Source organism: Sorex araneus, chromosome 10, assembly GCF_027595985.1.
Source record: "Sorex araneus isolate mSorAra2 chromosome 10, mSorAra2.pri, whole genome shotgun sequence".
In the NCBI taxonomy this organism is placed as follows: Eukaryota; Metazoa; Chordata; class Mammalia; order Eulipotyphla; family Soricidae; genus Sorex; species Sorex araneus.
Genome location: NC_073311.1, coordinates 37,950,606 through 37,968,974, shown reverse-complemented (window position 1 = coordinate 37,968,974; position 18,369 = coordinate 37,950,606). Strand labels below are relative to the sequence as shown.

General features: G+C 47.4%; 1 protein-coding gene across 1 annotated transcript in view; it reads right to left on the bottom strand.

The window, feature by feature from the left end:
• Positions 1–11,912, bottom strand: part of ELK3 (ETS transcription factor ELK3) — a 76,406-nt gene extending 64,494 nt beyond the window's left edge. Inside the window, exon 1 of the mRNA XM_055118635.1 lies at positions 11,493–11,912. The gene's annotated coding sequence lies outside the window, so the exon portion shown is untranslated. The remainder of the gene's footprint in view (positions 1–11,492) is intronic.
• Between the last annotated feature and the right edge of the window lie 6,457 nt (positions 11,913–18,369).

Below are 18,369 nucleotides of genomic sequence, written 5' to 3'. Positions count from 1 at the left end.
CCCAAGGTGTCAGTCAGGTGTCCAGGGCATGAGCTTTACTACTGAGTTATCCACCTGACCCAGGGGACAAACAATCTTAAGAAATGGAGGCCAGAGCAATACTACAGCAGGCAGGGCACTTGCTTTGCATACGGTCAACCCAGGTTCAATCCCCGACATCCATATGGCCCCCTGAGCACCACCTGGAGTAATTCCTGAATACAAAGCCAGGAGTAACCCTTAAGCATTACCAGGTGTGGCCCAGAAATCACACACAAACACACACACACACACACACACACACACACAATTACTGATTAATTAAAATATCTCAGTGTTCCCGCTGAATTGGGTTATTTCTAAGACAAGTTGTTGCAAGAAATAAGTAATTTCAAAACCTGTCTTCTCCTGGTGCTTGATACTCCACATCTACATCTAGACGAATCTTCAATATGCATTAGTAAAATACATACATAGAAGGCTCATGCCTCAAATGTCGGTTCATACCTGGTACTCCTCTTAGCCCTTTCCAGAACCTGCCACCCACCATCTCGCTTTGGCCCTGATGTCACACACAATGTGTGACTGACTCTTCCAGTAATTGCTCACCATGAGTGTGTTAGTGTCCACCAAAATGGCCAGTCCCTGCTCTCACTGATCTCTGCCCCTGAGACCAAAATGTCCCTTCCTTTCTCGATTTTAATCATCTGCTGCCTGTTCTAGGTCAACATCAAAGCTGCTAGTTTCCTAAAGACAAATTAGTAAACTAATAATTAGGTTAAAAAAAAAAAAAGGCAAAGGAAGTGTCGAAGGTTGGGTGAAGCCCAAACCTCACAGTTGGGCTCTGATTTAATCAAAGTTGGTGGGGGATACTGGGACACTTTCTTTGAACAAGATCTCCCCTCATATTTTTGTCATATGAACAAGTTCACTTTAGTTTTTAAGACAATGTTAACACCTTCAAAGGTGTTATCTTAAACAATATAAAATAAATGATCTAGAGCCCGCTAATGGCTTAAGGGGTGGTGGGAAAACTGGAAATAATGGTGGTGGAAAGGTGCAATTGGTGGTGGGACTGGTGCTGGAATACTGAGTATCTGTAACAAATTATCATGAACAGCTCTGTAAACCACAGTGTTTACATAAAGTGTAAGGGAAAATAAAATTTAATTTTTTTTTAAAGTGTTATTTTTGTCCAAGGATCGTCGACAGAGCAACGGAAGTGAGGGTTAAAGCCGCTCAAAATGCACGAAGCAAAGACAGGGCATGGGGAACAGCCCACTGAACCAGGCTTCTGTTTGGGCCTCAGTGAGCAAAGAACCAGAGCAGTAATAAGTGGGTCCGACTGTGCTCCCTAAGTCACCAGCACCCCAGTAGTTGCTCAACAGAGATGATCACCAATTTCTACCTGCCATCACTGCTAATCCTGACTGAGAAAGCCGCCTGGAGCATTTGTAGCTCTCTGCTCTAATAAGGCATGCGCACCTGCACGTGCAGAGACACACACCACATGCATGTGCATGTGCACACACACACATACACACCATATGCATGCGTGCACTTACACACACACACCCCCACATTCATGTGCGTGCTTGCACACATACATACACCCCACAAGCGCGCACATGCACATGTACACCACATGCATGCACACATAAAACACACAACACACACACACACACACACACGCACACACATACACAGATATGGAGTTCCCTAACAACTTCTGGTCTGAAGATGAGTACCCAGGGCTTGGAAAACATCAGGAGCATTCGCAAAAATCAAGCTCTCCAGAGACTTTACGAATTCTCAATTCCAGAGGATTTCAAAATGCAAGGCCACGCGAGAGGAGCGAGACGCTGCATCTCAGTCCTGCAAACAGTTGACGGTTCAGCCCCTCCTTGGCAGGAGCACCATGGGGCTGGCTGAAGTCATTAGGCATTGCCCCCTCAAGAAATTGCATTTTAAAAACCCCAGTTTTCTGATATATTCTCACAGGGAGCAGAGTAGGAATTCCTGGAAATGGAGCAACAAACCTGTTTGATGTCCCTCTATCCCCTCCTTTCCCCCCATACACACAGAAGTCCAGGAAGCAGCATCTTGCCTGCAAGGGATGGAGGAGGACAAGGGGATTATCTGAGGTCACATCTTGCTCGCTTGGACTCCACAGCCTCTAGAACCCTAGAACCCAGCTGGGAGGCAGGTACAGATACAAATGTGCATGCACGCACAAGTACGCGCACTCGAACACACACGCACACACACACACACACACACACTTACACAAACACACACTCCCCTCAGCCAACAGCTGAGGCCTGTGTTTAGCCTCAACAAGCAAACCTCTCAAACTCTGATATGGAGACCCTGGAAAAGATCAGGCGGACAGTCCAGTTCTCATTACCTCAATTAACCAGACAACAAAATCTATTGCTCCTTTTCTAACTTAAAGGGGCATTCCATTTTTTTTTTTTTGCCTTTTTTTTGGGTCACACCCGGTGATGCACAGGAGTTACTCCTGGCTCATGAACTCAAGAATCACTCCTGGCGGTGCTTGGGGGACCATATGGGATGCTGGGAATCGAACCCGGGTCAGCCATGTGCAAGGCAAACGCCCTACCCGCTGTGCTATCGCTCCAGCCCCTTAAAAGGGCATTCTTATCTTGATCCTTGGGTTCATCCTTCTGAAGGTCACAATGAACAGGTGCAGAGAGTGAAGAATTTCTGTTTCCTAGAGAGAATTCTCGCAGTTACCCAAGAGCCTATCTGGAAGGAATTCCAGGGCTTTTCTGTTATTCTTGTGGTGGTGGCTATTGTTTTCATCTATCTTCCCTGACAATTAAGTGCAGAAAGGAAAATCTGCTTCAACGTACGTTCTGGGAACTCAACGTTGGATGATTAACGAACTGCTCGTTGGCCAAACCCAGTTGAAATTAACAGAGGATCTTGCCCTCGATCTCTCCCCCCACCCCCAAACAACTTAAATATGCAATCAACTCCTCATAATCGCACACGGTCTCTTATTCTAAAACCCAACCAGAAATGTTACTCATTCTCTTATCAAAAGTTTAGAACAAAAAACTACCCCACATGCAGTGTGTGTGTGTGTGTGTGTGTGTGTGTGTGTGTAAATGAAGGACTATCATTTTTCTCTGGGAATACTACAGAATCCAATTTTAAGGGAACTATGAAATCTTGGTCAACTGAAGTCTTGATAAGGGACTATTAAAGAATTATTAGTTATTAGTATTAATTTTATACAGCAAGAACCTGACTTCGCCTTCCTTTCAAGAGGCACTATGCAATGACTTTCCTATTAATTGACCAGCCTCCACGCAACACTGATACCAGCAGTAGAGCCTGGGGTCTCAGTTATTAACAAAGCTGGTGTCTACGGATCTACTTTCTTGCAAGTCATAAAGCTGAAAGGTCTGGCAGAAGATACCTCCTTCAATACAGGCTCTTGCTGGCTTCCTTTAGGATCCAATCAAGAGTTTGCCTTTTATTAGCCTCAATAATTACCTAGGAAAATAGTTCCCACATAGCAACCCAGTGTTTTTATCAAGTCCAGTCGGCAAATAAGGGTGAGAGAGGACTGCACTGATAAGAGTTCCTCCTTCGTGGAACAACCAATGACGGCGGATAATGAGAGACACGGTGCTATCAAGCTACTTGATTCCTAAATCCTGGTTAAACTGCATAAATGAAGAAGGCAGCGTCCCAATCTCCAGAAATGTGAAAATCCCTCAAATTCACCTGCATTTGGAGAGTAAAACCTTGGCCATGGAGAATTCAGGTGATAATGAAATCTGTCAATAAAGCCTCAGGAGAGAAGTGTGAAAGCCCAAGAGGTAGAGGGGCACCAGCGGTCGGAGGGATGGAGGGAAGGAAGAAAGAAAGGAAGGGAGGGAGGGAGGAAGGGAGAGAGGAAAGCAGGGAGGGAGGGAGGGAGGGAGGGAGGGAGGGCAGGCTGAGCTGCAATGTGCATACACACTAGCAAAGAGGAGGAACCGTCCATGGGAAACAGGGCGAGGGGAGAGGATCCCAGGGGGAGAGAGCCATCAGAAGACCCCGTGGCTGAAGGGGCCATGAGCAATGGATTGGCTGGTCTGAGCCACAGCCCGCTGTACACCCTAAGGAGTTGGGTCTGAACGTCCCAGTGAAAACACACCCTTAGACCCTGAAAGCAGAAATGAGACTGTGAAGGTGGAGGGTGGACAGGAAGAAGTGCAGAGCCCATGGTGGTGGTGGTGGTGGTGGGCATGATGTGGTAACACTGTAGCCTTAATGTATAAACACAGCCGTGCAAACCGCTGTGACCTCAATAATCACAGATATAATAATAATTTTATCTACCCTAGCTGAAGCCACTGAGATCATTTTTGGTTTTTGTTTGGGGGCCATATCCAGCAGTGCTCAGGGTTTACTCCTGGCTCTGCATTCAGGGCTCACTCCAGGCAGGGCTCAGGGAACCAGCTGGGGTGGCAGGGCTAGGGCCTGGGTTAACTGCGGGCCATGCCAATGTCTAACTCATGGCGCTATCTCTCCAGCCCCCACTGAGGGATGGTGAGCCAAGGAGTCGGGTCCATATTTCAAAGGGCTGTTTCAGCAACTAGGTGGTGACGAATAGGATGGACGGGGGCTACTAGTACAGCAGGTAGGGTGCTTGCCTTCCACGAAGCTGACCCGGGTTTGAACCCCAGCACTGCAAGGGGAGATTCCTGAACACAGAACCAGCAGTAAACCCTGAGCACCACCAGGTGTGACCCCCAAATCAATCCCCCCCCCAAAAAAGTCTCCCAGAGACAGTCCCTGGTATCCCTAGGAAAAAGATAGCTGAGGGATCCTTATATACGAGTAGGGTTCATCATAAGTCTCAAAGGCAGAAGGAAAGGAATCCCCCCTGGAGATTTCTTATTCAGTAAGGGGACAACATGGGAACAAAGCGGCATGTATGGGAACAAACCACTTTTCTTAAGGCCAAAAAGACACTTGTCTAACTGCTATCCATAAAAGCTGGCAGGCAGACAGGCATGCAAAAATCCACTCTCTACTTTTCCCACTCTTAGAAAAAATCAAGTTCCTTACTCGCCCCTCAAAATGGTACAACAGGACTTCAGGGTTGAAAGAAATTGTTCCAGTCCTGTGACTTCACTTTATTACCATTAATTCAGGGAAACTGAGGCCTAAATGATTAAAGCGGTGTTTTCACAACAGAGTTGTTAAGAGAATATATATTTAAAACATTATACCTATTAATTTGGATTTATATGATATTAAGTAACAGAAATATTTCCTCTGTTGAGAAGGAAATTCTTAGTCTAGTGATATTTTTTTACCAAGCAGATTAAATAAATAGCAGTATTTTACCAGGTAACCATGGTAAAATTGTGAAACTGCCATAATGGAATTAAACAGTCAGAGAATGGGGGCGGGGGTGGCAGGGAGGGAAATATACATACAGTAACATTTAGATTCTGTGCAGTTACATGCAAGTGGATTACAACTTTTTTTTTTTTTTTTTAGGCCACCAATGGTCTTGAATTCTTACTCGGTTGCTTGGAGTTAAGAATCTAACCTACCAAGAGGTTGAATGTATCAGCAAGTGTATTCTATAATTACTCCAGCTGCCCATATTTATACTTAGTAAACTAAGAATTATTCTTCGATATGATAGCTTTAAAAATACTTCTACTGCTATGGATTCCAATATCTATTTTTAGAAAATAAGTGTAAAATATTTTAATACAAATTAGATGACATTAGTATAACCATCGTCGGTATAACGCACAGCGGTAGGGCGTTCGCCTTGCACTCGGCTGACCAGGGTTCAATTCCTCCATCCCTCTCACAGAGCACAGCAAGCTACCAAGAGTATCCCACCTGCAAGGCAGAGGCTGGCAAGCTACCCATGGCATATTCGATACAGTATATGCCAAAAACAGTAACAAGTCTCACAATGTAGATGTTACTGGTGCCCACCTAAGCAAATTGATGAACAACAAAACGACAGTGCTAATGTGCTAGTATAACCATCATTATAATTCTTTAAAAGGCCAGAGACATAGCTCAGAGGTAGGGCAATTGCCTTGCATGTATGAGACCACTAGGTTTGATATATATGCCATAATATATAGCTGTGTGTGTATATATCTATATATTATGGGTCTAACATATGTATATTAGACTTTCATCCAATCTCTAATATAATCCTATTTTATTCTTAGAATAATTTGATAATACTTTTCAGGAAATGTAAGTTAATATGCACATATAAAACAGTCAATGAATTCATACTTAGTGTTAATTCAAAACAAAATACAGTGTACTAAAATGACCAGTTCAAAGTTCAATTTTTGCATTTGTTTTGTTTTGGGCCCCTCAAATTTTATCTTAAAAATTTCTGGAATACATATAAAGTTTCCAATAATGAATAAAAGTTCATCTTTTATTTTGGTTGAGGTTAGGAGTCATGGTAAGTCATATTTCTGAGAGGAAGAAAACACTCAGAGATTAATTAACCACTCTGAAGGCTTTGGGGGGTTATTAAGATCGGCTAAACAGGGGCCAAAGAGATAGTGCAGGCTGCTCGCCTTGTATGCAGTCAACCCGGATTCACTCCCCAGCACCCCATAAGTTTCCCTAAGCACCACCAGGAGTGATCCCTGGTAGCCCAACTCAAACACAAAGGAAAAGAAAAAGAAAAAGGTTAAACATGTTAAACATACGCATACACATACACACACAGATAATTCTGTGTATTGGAGCCGTATTCTAAGTGACAAAACTCGTTTCCACAAGTCTCGCCACCCTGGTTTCTACCAAAAAAACTTGATCACAATTTCAAACTGCTCTGTAAACAGCAGTCTTGAATTAAAAGTCAACTTAAAACCCTGATTTTAAAGTCTGGAAACTCTGCTGATATAAAATGAAACTAATAAATTACAATTGGAGTAACAAATTTTCCCAGTGAGCAAGAGGCGCCCTCCTCTCTGTCATTAGGTATGTTCAAGGTGTAGTGTTGGCTTCACCCAGTTTCTCTCTTTTTCATCATGTCACATTCTATTTTGATGTGTAGTGCCCTGCACTTCCTGTTACTACATCTTGATATTCTACTGCAAATCATGACTCATTCTGAAATCATAGAGAAACTCATCAAAATCCCAGATTTCACAGCAGACATGAATTCAGGCTTTCAAGAGGACAGCATTCTTCGAACATTACTTGGCACCACAGAGACAAAAACACTGAACAAGTCCATGTAGAAATTATGCCAATCCGGTATGGGCTCAACACGTTTATTAGATTAATAAACACAAGCTCTGTGTGTGGCGAATTCGGTTGTCAGGACTAGTAATTAAAATGTGTCACAGGAGGCAGTAAAGGACAGTAAGTCACACACAGAAAAGACAGAGTATGACTCCAATTAAAAACGTTATGCGTGTGCATGGTGCATATGTGTGTGTGTGTGTATATATATAGATGTATATACATATATGTGTATATATATATGTACATACACGTGTGCATTTTTAAAAGACCAGAAAAATCCATACGGAGCCACTCAGGGGAGGATTATGAGAGATTTTTTTCTTTGTGATTTTTTTCAATCAGTCCTAAGAAAACGGACATTAATATCTTTGGTAATGAGGGGAAAACTTCGGAAAAATATTGTGATATTGGTGTGATTTCAAATATGTTATGAACCAATGTAAAAAGCAAAGAGGACTTCTGCATAAGGACTTTAAAAATTCTTTCCTGAAGTAAGGATCCTGGGCTCAAATGGTGATGTCACTGATGTGGAGATGTGGATACAAGCTTTCAGGAAGGGACCCCCAGCTGCCTGAGGTCAGGCCAGAGAACCCATTTATTTAAAAGTTTATTGAGGGGCTGGAGCAATGGCACAGTGGGTAGGGCGTTTGCCTTGCACAAGGCCAGCCCGGGTTCGATTCCCAGCATCCCCATATGGTCCTCTGAGCACCACCAGGGGTGATTCCTGAGTGCATGAGCCAGGAGCAACCCCTGTGCATTGCTGGGTGTGACCCGAAAAGCAAATAAAAAAAATGTTTATTGAGGAACCCCAGATTTGAAAAGGGAGCATAGGGGACTGACACAGTACCTCGGACTGGAAAGGAACAAAGCTATTTATTCGGAAGCAGTAACTCACCATTAGCAAAAAAAAAAAAAAAAACCTACTTACTCCAGGAAGTCCCATTCTTGAATAATTTTTGACTAAGTGTTTTGGGTTTATTAACAGGTAATGTTTTGAGTTGGTAAGGTATTGTCACTTACCACAGAACCATATTAGTTTTTTTAATCGGAGAGATGTAAATATAAGTGTGTGACACCAATCACAAAAGCCAATAACTGATAGCTAAGAGTATTTTCATTTATACGCTGCCTGGAAGTCTTTTAAAATCTATTTCAGGAAAAGATTCAAGTTCCCAAAAGTTAATATAAATATAAATTTCAATGCATGATCTGAGTCACATTTACTGGATATTGGTTTTGAATTATTAAATTTTTAAATAAGAAAAAGTTTTTTCATAAATGTCTCAGAAACTTTAAAACTCGAATGAGGCTGGAAAAAAATAAATATCATTGCTCTCCCATAAGCCGTTATGGTATTTAACAAAAACATCAGCAGTGTCAGAGCTATGGTTTAACTCAGCTCACAAAGGCTGTACCACGACAATATCATCATTTGCACGTCATTCTACTGCATCTGATTGGCCCTAGAGAAAGAAAATTCATGCATATTGTATTATACATGTGGCAGAAAATGTAGAGCTTTTGAAAGCCTTCTAAGTGCTGCATATAAAAGAACTATCATCGCCACTATTGATGTAATAAGTTCCTTGGTCTGGGCATTACAGACATTTTGAAAACTTTTTTATTTTTTTTGGAGGGGGGGTTGTTCTTGGAAGTTTAGGCAGCATCCCTAGCTGCTACCCTCCAGATGCCAACAGCGCCCCCTATAGTTATAACAAGAGCGTGTCAAAAAAGTCCTCGGGAAGGCAAGAAAGGATAGAAATGAAGCTGTGATTTAAACAGTAACTAAAGGATGGAGGAATTCTCATCACCTCCTTCCCAAGGTAATGCTGGTCTGAGAGGAGAAAGCGCCCAATCTCTGTCCTAAAGGTAGGCTAGTGGAGTCTGTGAACGCTGGAAAGCGTGCTCTTCCGTTTCCTATATGGTTCGCTCTCCTACTCATTGCTTCCATGGCAACAACTGACCGAGCATCAAGTCAGTGCCTCACAACGCCAGGGGCATCCTGTACTCGTGTCCACTGACTCACCCCCCCATCAGCTGTTTTTAGGACTTGCCTTGCCACCCTGTAAGATATGCTGGGACCCTTAAAAAAAAAAAAGGACAAAAAGCAGTGAGTCCTTGTCAACGAAGGCTCCCCAGTTTCAAGCCAGTCCCTTAAAACGCTGGACCCTTTAGAGCAATGCTACACATGTCCAACAGTTAGAGGTCGAAAAGGGAGGGGGAGGGGAGTTTGAAGGCCTCTGCTATATTTGGCACAGAGGAACCTGGAGGGATGTTTGCAGGCAGGATCCTTACTGGAAATCTACAATCACTTATGGACAGTCTGGCTGACCTGAGTGCTCTCCTAAAACAATTGGTGATTTTATAATTCCCATAAACCAAATCTCTAGCTGACCTATCCTCAAAAAATGTGTCCTGGAGTGGACAGAAGCATCTCAGGGTATTTTGTTGGGTGACAGCAGGGCTCAGAAATGCATTGGAGAACTCTAAGAGAACTGTGGGCCAGGCTTAGTCTCTCTGGACTCCCACCCACCTCTATGTCCCCCACCCCCACCCTAAGGCTCCCAACAGAGTCTGAAGCAGAGACACGTGGAGGTCGGATACCGTCTGGGTGGCTGGGGCCACGGAAATGTGTTACATGCTCGCTCCCGCGCGCGCGCGCGCACACACACACACACACACACACGCACAAACACACACTTGCTCTCACACTCCAGCGGCAAAGCAAAACCTGCAAACCCGAAATCCAAAATGGCAAAGTGACTTCAAGGTTTTTCAAGATGCTGCCACCGCTAGGACCGCAGGGCGGCTGCCCCTCTAAGTAAATAAAGCCGTAACTTGTCTCCCCCTCCTGCGCAGGGCTGCCGGGCTGACAGTGGCCGTACAAAACCCCTCCTGTGCAGAGCAGCGGAAACTCCTAATGAGATTAGTTGGTGTGTGTGCAGACATTACTTAGCAATGACTAAAGGGGCTCTCTCTTCCTGCAGCGGCCAGTGGAAAATTCAAGGAACTTTTTCCCCCTGCAGCAGCAGAATCCCTTTAACCCTCTCCCCAGCCAAATCCAAAAACAACTCAGCTTCCCCCTGCCCCTCCTCCCAGAGTTGGGGTGCAAGAAGGAGGGGGTAGTGTAGTTAAAGACCCCGAAAGGGCCCTTTGCAAAGGGAAGAGGGTGGGAGGGGGTCGGCGAGAAGGGGGCGGGAGGGGGGCAGGGGAACCCCTCGAACACTACAAAGGAAACTGTACAAGGCACAAATACATAAACCTGAGAAGGAGCGAACCACAGTTTCTTTGTGAGCTTCTCCAGTGAGTCATTTTCAAGATGCTGTCTGCTGCCAGTTTCAAAGCGGAAGCGCATGGCAATTAGTCTTGCCGTTTCCAGACAAGCCAGAAACTCTCCCGACACTCGTTTTTTTTTTTTCTTTCTAAAAAGCCCCTTTTGCAGTTTCTGAAATAACATTTTGCTCCCAGCGCCTAACTGCAGGTTGTCCTCGATGACTCGGTCCAGAAGGAAAAAAAAGACCAACCCCAAAGAGACCTTTTCTAAACCCCCCCCCGCTTTTTTTTTTCCTTCTTCTCTCCACCCTCCAAAACGTTCGCTCCCCCTTCCCCAAAAAGTTACGGCAGAAAAGCAGGCCCACAGTGAGGCAGCGCGGAGCGCCCTGCCCGCACCCGCCCGCCCCTTCCCCAAGCCACCGGCTCCTCGGGGACCCGCGGGTCGCGCGCCTGGGGCGGTGGTGACCCGGGCGGGGGTGGGGGTCACCTGCCCAGCGACCCCGCACATTCTCGGCCGCCCTCCCTCGCCCGGGGACTCCTCCCAGCCCCCGAGCGCCGGTGCCCACCGCCACCCGGAGGGCGCCCCAGCTGGACGGTCGGCGGGGCTCCAGCCTCCAGGCACGCCGTCCCTCCGACTTTCCCGACCCCCTCCCCCCCACCCGCCGCGTGCAGCCGCCCCCTCCTCCGGGCTGGCCCCAGGGTGAGCGGGGTTGCGGGGGTGCAGCCGGGGGCGCCGCCAGCCCCCCGGGCCCGGCGCGCGGACAGGCGCGGGCGCAGGAGCATCCCCGCGGCGCCCCCTCCCCCGCGGCCGCCCCGCAACCCCCGGGGCCCACCGCCCCACCCCCACCAGGCCCCCGAAGGGTGAAGGGGGGGCGGAAAAAAAGGCCAACGAACCCCCGGGCAAAAACACCCCCCGGCAAAGTTTGCAACTGCCCAAGCAACAGGCAGCCCAGCTCGCAACCTACCCAGATGTGGGGGAGCTCTCAAGATCCTTCTTCGGGGGAGGGGGTTTCTAGGAGGAACCGGGCGAAAGCCCCCGACTTTCCATGCTGACAGGCGTCTGCAGACGGTCTGTGGCTCTTGTAATGAGATCCTGATTTTTCCCCCCTGTTTTTTTTTTTTTCTTTCTCTCGCTCCTCTTTTTTTTTTTTTTTTTTTTTGCCTCCTGTGTGTGAGAGCAGGAAGTTGGAGCAGTCGGGCCGAGCCGGCTCACTTCCTTTACTGCATTATTCCCCAGGCGGTGTGCAGTCTGTGTAAACAGGCTTTTCCGCCCCGCGCCGCGCGCCCGGCCGCGGCTGTGCGCCGGGGCTGCCCGCCCGCCCAGGCCCGCGCATACCCGGCCCCGGCCCCGCGCTCGCCCGCACCGCGCCCCGCTTCCTGCCCGGCCACCCCGGGGAGGAGCCTGGGCTCCCGCGGCCCCTCCCCACCGGGGGGAGTAGCGGGGCGGGGGGGACTCCTGAGCCCGGGCGAGCGACGGAAACCGGGTGCCCGGTGAACCCCCCTCCCTCCACCCCGCCCAGTCCCTGTCTTGGTCACCGCGCCGGGCCCCCGCTAGGGGGGTCGCGTCCTGCCCCCTGGGCCTGGGCTGGGAGGCCCCGAAGTAGGAAGGTGACGGAACCGGCGGCGGCGGCGGCTTTTCAGCCAGCGGGGGATCGAGGAGTTGGGGGACACCCGGGGTGTCAGGGTGCGCCGGGCCAGGGGCTGCTTTCCTGGGGAGTGGGGGTGGTATGTGAGGGCTAGGGATGAGCAACGTTGGGTGCCCAGAGAGAGAGAATGCGCTTTCTGCTGGGATTCTTGTTGAAAGCCAGGCTCAGAGTAGGGGCCCACTTGGGGGAAGGGGATGAACAACCGGGGGTGTTTGGGGGGTGCAGAATTCTCCGAGGGAAACCTTGCTGTATCCAGCCAAGGGCCCAACCATAGCCCAGAAGCTAGAGGAAACGCGGCTGCAAACCGTGGGGCTAGTGACCCATGCTTGGAGCGCCCGAGGCTCGTGGCCTCCCCAAATCTCCCCTAGGATAGGCGCAGGCCACGCTGGAACCCCATGCCCTGTCCACTCCTTAAGGCTGAGCGGAGGGAGGTGGCCTGGAGAAGAGTGACCAGTTTCAGTCCCCCATCCCACCCTAACAGCTCACCTTCTAGAACCTTCCAGGTCCACGCTTCCTCCCCTAGAATTGGACAGACCAGACCTCAGACCGGAATTCCCGATTCTGGCCCCTGGGGTGGTTCTCAGTTGTGACTGAGGAGTATTTTGAAAACCATCTCTCTCCACACACACACAACACAAACCAATTACGCGGGATGCCCTGGGGCCAGGCATGCCATAGGGCTCTTCTGCTTGACCCTCCACTGCAGTTCTTTCTTCTGCAATCTTTCGGAAAGGTGGTTTCCTCATCTCCACTGGAACTCACAATAGCTTCCAAAGGGCAGGCTTGGAACTGTCCCGCCTCCTAGTAGCTGCCCCCCAACTCTGAGCTCCCCCAGAACTCCTGGCTCCAAGGAGAGCTCTTGCTTCCTGCAGGTGAGAATTGGTCACTTAGAAGACTAGCAAAGCCCCCCAGAAGAGCTGAGAGCACTAGAGACCACCCGGCATGGAGTGGGCCCTGGGGGGCTAAGGTGGACCAAGGAGGGCCACAGGAGGCTGTTGATCAACACCTGATTCCACAGCCAATTTTCCACTGTACAGAGTGTCATTTTAATCCCTCCATGGTTTCTCTTGTCACTCAGCAGAGCTCACAAAGTGTCCCAGTATGATATTGCTGGCTCTAGAAAGGCAGACTATAAACTCAGTATCCTCAGGGCAAGAGAATCATCTCACGACACTCAGTTGAGAACACTGTGTTGCTTTTTTTTTTTTTTTAAGAACACGTGTGCCCACATCCAACCTAAGTATGTTTGAATCCTCTGATTTTTGTGCTTTTTGTTTGTTTATTTTCACTACAAATCTTTGGAGGTCCTCCTATGTCAGGGAGGAAAGGTGTGTCTGCTTTCCCCAGACAGTTTGTCTGGAAGAAACGCCACGTTTGAGGGACCCCTGAAACTCTTGCCTGCCCAGTGTAGTGTTTTCCAGGCAGAACAGAGATCTCTGGAGTTTTTCTGGTGTTCTTTTTGGAGTTAGAATGTGGGCTGAACCACACCCAGCAGTGCTCAGCGCTTGCTTCTGGTTTTCTGCTCAGAGGGTCACTCGAGGTGGTGCTCAGAACCATATGTCATTCAAGGGATTGAACTGTGGGGTCAGCTGTGTGTAAGGCAAGCGCCATCCCCACCTGTCCTATCTCTAGCCTTTTTTGGGGTGTTTTTCTGGTGTTTCAAGTCATCCCTATCATTACTTCCAGTTCTCCGTTGGAATGAGTGATGAATGCAGAGTTGACGCTGCTCTTCCTTGAGGCCAGGGAATAACTTTGTATTTCCATTTCTGTCCTTCGTATTTTAAGGAAGCCCGCTCAGGAAAACTCAGCTGCTTTAACAACGGTGCTAGATTAGGTGGTTGAAGAAACAGACCCTCATCTCTCCATGCTCCAAAGGCTGAGAGATCCAATAGCAAGGTGCTGGCAGATCTGGGTCTTGGGGAGGATCCTTTACCAGGCAGTGCATGGCCACCTCCACTGTGTGCGCCCCGGCACCCTCTCCCCACCTTGCACACAGTCTGGTTCCGTCCGCAGCATCACATACAGTCCCCAGAGCTCTGCAGAGAGCACAAAGCCAGGACTATCCCTGAGCACCCTTAGATATGGCCCAAAAGATAATGCAAAGCAGCCAAGAGGCATGGATTCGACATTGCCTGGCACATGCTTCTTTTTAAATGACATTGAAAAATAAATAAATAAAAAATAAGACGGGAGCTGGGACTGGATGGGTTACCAAGATTTCTTTAGGATTCCTTCAGAGCAGATGCCAGGATCTAGGGTGAGTGAAGAGTAAAGGTTTCTTAGCACTGACAAGAATTGCTGAGATGGAACTGGAGATCGGAGATTAATGTACTAATACATGGCACTATTAATACATTAGGATGCTCAGGACATCTGGAGAAAGAATTCAGGTAACTGCTTTCTCCAAAGAAAAATCCTTGCTCCTGGAAGGGTGGGGGTTCATTGGTCAGCTTTTGCTGAGAGGGCTGTGTAACAAAGAGTTCCCACTCTCAGGAGTTTACAAATGGGGATGGTCTGGGACTACATCTGCCTCCAAGGTCTTTAATCTGGGCTGAAGGAATAGACACGGCTTGGGACCTGTGGTTCTCTAGAAGGGCAGGAGTTTGAGCAATGAGTGGAGACTCAGGATGCCTCTTCAAACCTCAGTGGAGGACTAGCATGCTCTCACATCAATTCACAGTTCATCTGGCAATGCAGGCAGTCCAGATGAGAGTCAGTCAGAGGGAAAAGGGCAGGGGAGGAAGGGAGAATTCTGAGCAAATAATTCAATCGCTGCAATAGAAAACAAATGGTGGATACACAAAAACAACAATCTTTTAGCACCCTCATTTTCAACATGTCACAATGTCCTGCAGAATGAGATTTTATGAAAGGTTTAAAATAGATGTTTATGGAAAGTATCATGTTAAGTGAAATGAGTCAGAAAGAGAGGGACCGACACACAAAACATGCACTCATTTGTGGAATATAAAGTAACAGAATGGGAGGCTAACACCCAAGATTATTAAAGATAAGTACTGGGAGGATTACTCCACAGCTTAGAAGTTGGCCTCACATATTGGGGGAAGAGGCAGTTAGAGAAGAAATGACCAAGTAAATGGTGCTAGGAGGATCTGCTCAGGATGAGAGACGCATCCTGAAAGCAGACTATAGACCGAACATGAAGGCCACTCAATACCTCTACTGCAAACCACAACACCCAAAAGGAGAGAGAGAGCAAAAGGGAATGCCCTGCCACAGAGGCGGGGTGGGGGGAGGGGGAACGGGGTGGGGGTGGTGGGAGGGATGCTGGGACCATTGGTGGTGGAAAATGGGCACTGGTGGAGGGATGGATACTTGACCATTGTATGACTGAAATGTAAGCACAGAAGTTTGTAAGTCTGTAACTGTACCTCACGGTGATTCACTAATATATATGTGTGTGTGTGTGTGTGTGTGTGTATATACATATATATGTTTAATTAGAAAACCAAGGAGAGGGGCTGGAGCGATAGCACAGCAGATAGGGCGTTTGCCTTGCACGAGGCCAACCCAGGTTCGAATCCCAGCATCCCATATGGTCCCCTGAGCACTGCCAGGGGTAATTCCTGAGTGCAGAGCCAGGAGTAACCCCTGTAATTCACCGGGTGTGACCCCAAAAGCAAAAAGTAAATAAATAAATAAATAATAAAAAGGTGCTCTAAGTACCTCTTCCAGAAAATCAAGGAGACAAAAATAAGTTTTTAGAATACACCAAATAAGAATTTTCTAGAATGCATAGTATTTGAAACTTATGAATTGGGGGTAGGAACTTAAAAGTGGCTTGTCATCACTACTTTGAAGATCGCATGGGACCATACGGGAGATGGGTCAGGGGTACAAGCAGGGGTTACTGATAAGAAAGACTTCTACAGGTCAAAACCTGATGGGAAAGGAGGCATTTGGATTTAGGAATTTAGGGATCCTGTCCATCACCTCGCTTGATCTCAACTAAGTGTTTCATCATCTCTGAATCTGAGCATCAATGTTGACTGTTTTTCACAGCCATTGCCAACTTTACATGAAAACAATTGAATGTGGATGGTGATTCCAAAAAGCCAGGAACTTCATTTCCAAACTTAAAAGACTTACAGGCAGACCCCTGTGGAGGCAATTCTCCCTTTTGTGCTGGCAGACTGTTGGGGTCGGGGCAAAGAGGGTGGAATGCTTGAGAAACATCAGTTTGGACCATCTTCCTCCCCGCTCAGACTGACCACCCATGGCCGGAGATTGGCAAACTGCAGTGCGCAGGGCCCCACTGCCTCTTTCCCTGGGACTTTCAAGTGAAGAGGAACTGGCATTTGCTTTTTTAAAATTTTTAATTGTGGTAAGAACACATAGCATAAAATTTACTATCCTCACCACTTTTAAGTAAACAGTACAATAGTGTTAAGTATATTCATATTGTTGTGCAACTCATCTCTGGAACGTTGTCATCTTGCAAAACTGAAACTCTATACCCGTTAAATGCTCCATTCCCTCTCACGCCAGCGACTGGCAGCTGTCATGCTTCTTTCTGTTTCTCTAAATACAACTGCCTCATATAAATGGAATCAGACAACACTTGTCTTGGGGTGACTGGTTTTGTCTCTCTTAGTATCACATATGTAAGGCATGTCTCTGTTACACCATGTGATAGGATTCCCTGCCTTTTTTGAAGCTAAATAATATTCCATCAGCTTGGCAGATTACATTGGTTTAAATCCATTCATCTGCGGATGTTCCTGTGGACTACAGCCACCTCTGGACTATTGTGCAGAATAAGAATTTACAGGTTTGGGGCTGGAGCGATAGCACAGAGGTTAGGGCATTTGCCTTGCACACGGCTGACCCAGGTTTGATTCCCAGCATCGCATATGGTCCCCTGAGCACCGCCAGGAGTAATTCCTGAGTGCAGAGCCAGGAGTAACTCCTGTGCATCGCCAGGTGTGACCCAAAAAGCAAAAAAAAAAAGAATTTACAGGTTTAAGTGGGTGAAAACAAACCAAAAGAAGATTTTGATAAGAGGTTCTACTGACTCAGCAGTAGAGCACAAGCTCCGAATTTGGTTCCTAGCATGGAAAAAAAAAATTATGACACATGAAAATGATCTGAAATTCCAATATCACTGTCTATAGATGATATGTTAGAACATAATTGGTTCCACCCATTTGTTTTCATATTGTCTAGTGCTGCTTCTGCACTATGATGCCAGGTTTGGGCAGAAGTAGATTCTCTAAAGCTGAAATATTTAGTGCTGTAGATACTTTTGACTCATTGCCAAAAAAGTTTATTTACCTCCTGGCCCAGACATCTGAGACCAGGAAGATTTGGTCGTATTTGGGGGTTTTAATTTGTTTACTATGTTAGGAATGGGGAGGCCACATCCAACAGTGCTCAGGAGTTACTCTGGACTCTGCACTCAGGGGTCAACCCTAGAAGTACTCAGGGGACCATATGCAGGGAAAGGGATAAAAGCTGTGGTTGGCAGCAGGTAAGGTAAAGCTTTATTCTCTACATGATCTCTCTGGCCCCACATTTATTTATTCATTTAACAGACTCGATTCTTTTATTGTTCTTGTATAACATTGATGACCTGATAGCCCCTACTTTGGCTGGGGAAGGGCCCCTAAGCAGTGCTCAAAGGCCCCACCAGCTATTCTTGGTCAACCGTGCGGGAGATTCAAGCAAGGGGACTAGGGTTACCCAGGCCACAGTGGGGCAGGAGCCTTCGGAGTCGCACAAGGCAATGCTTGGGGGACCGTGTGGTACTGAGAATTGGACTCGGTTGGATGCACATGAGGCATGTGCTTTAACCAAAGCTATAGTGTTTATTCAACCGTGACTCTTAGGCAAGACACTGGAACCTGGTCCTCTGCCTGGAGATTCCGGTGACCTTTATAAGATGAGTAGCAGTTACTGGCTGGAAGACGGGCTGACCCCAGTGTCTTTTGCAGAGTCCAGTGTTTACATGGCTGGAAGTTACTGATGGTACCTGAGGTGGCCTTGGAGAAGTGCCCAGTGGCAGTGCAGCCCGGGCTGGGGGTTCATCAGTACCAACCAGGAGCAGCAGTTTCTTGAACACAAGAGACCACCTCCCTCGGGGTCCAGACAAAACACACCAGCAAAGCTCCCATGTCCCCCATCTTACAGGGGACAATGAGGGGCTTGCCCGTCTTGTCACACCACCAAACTTAGC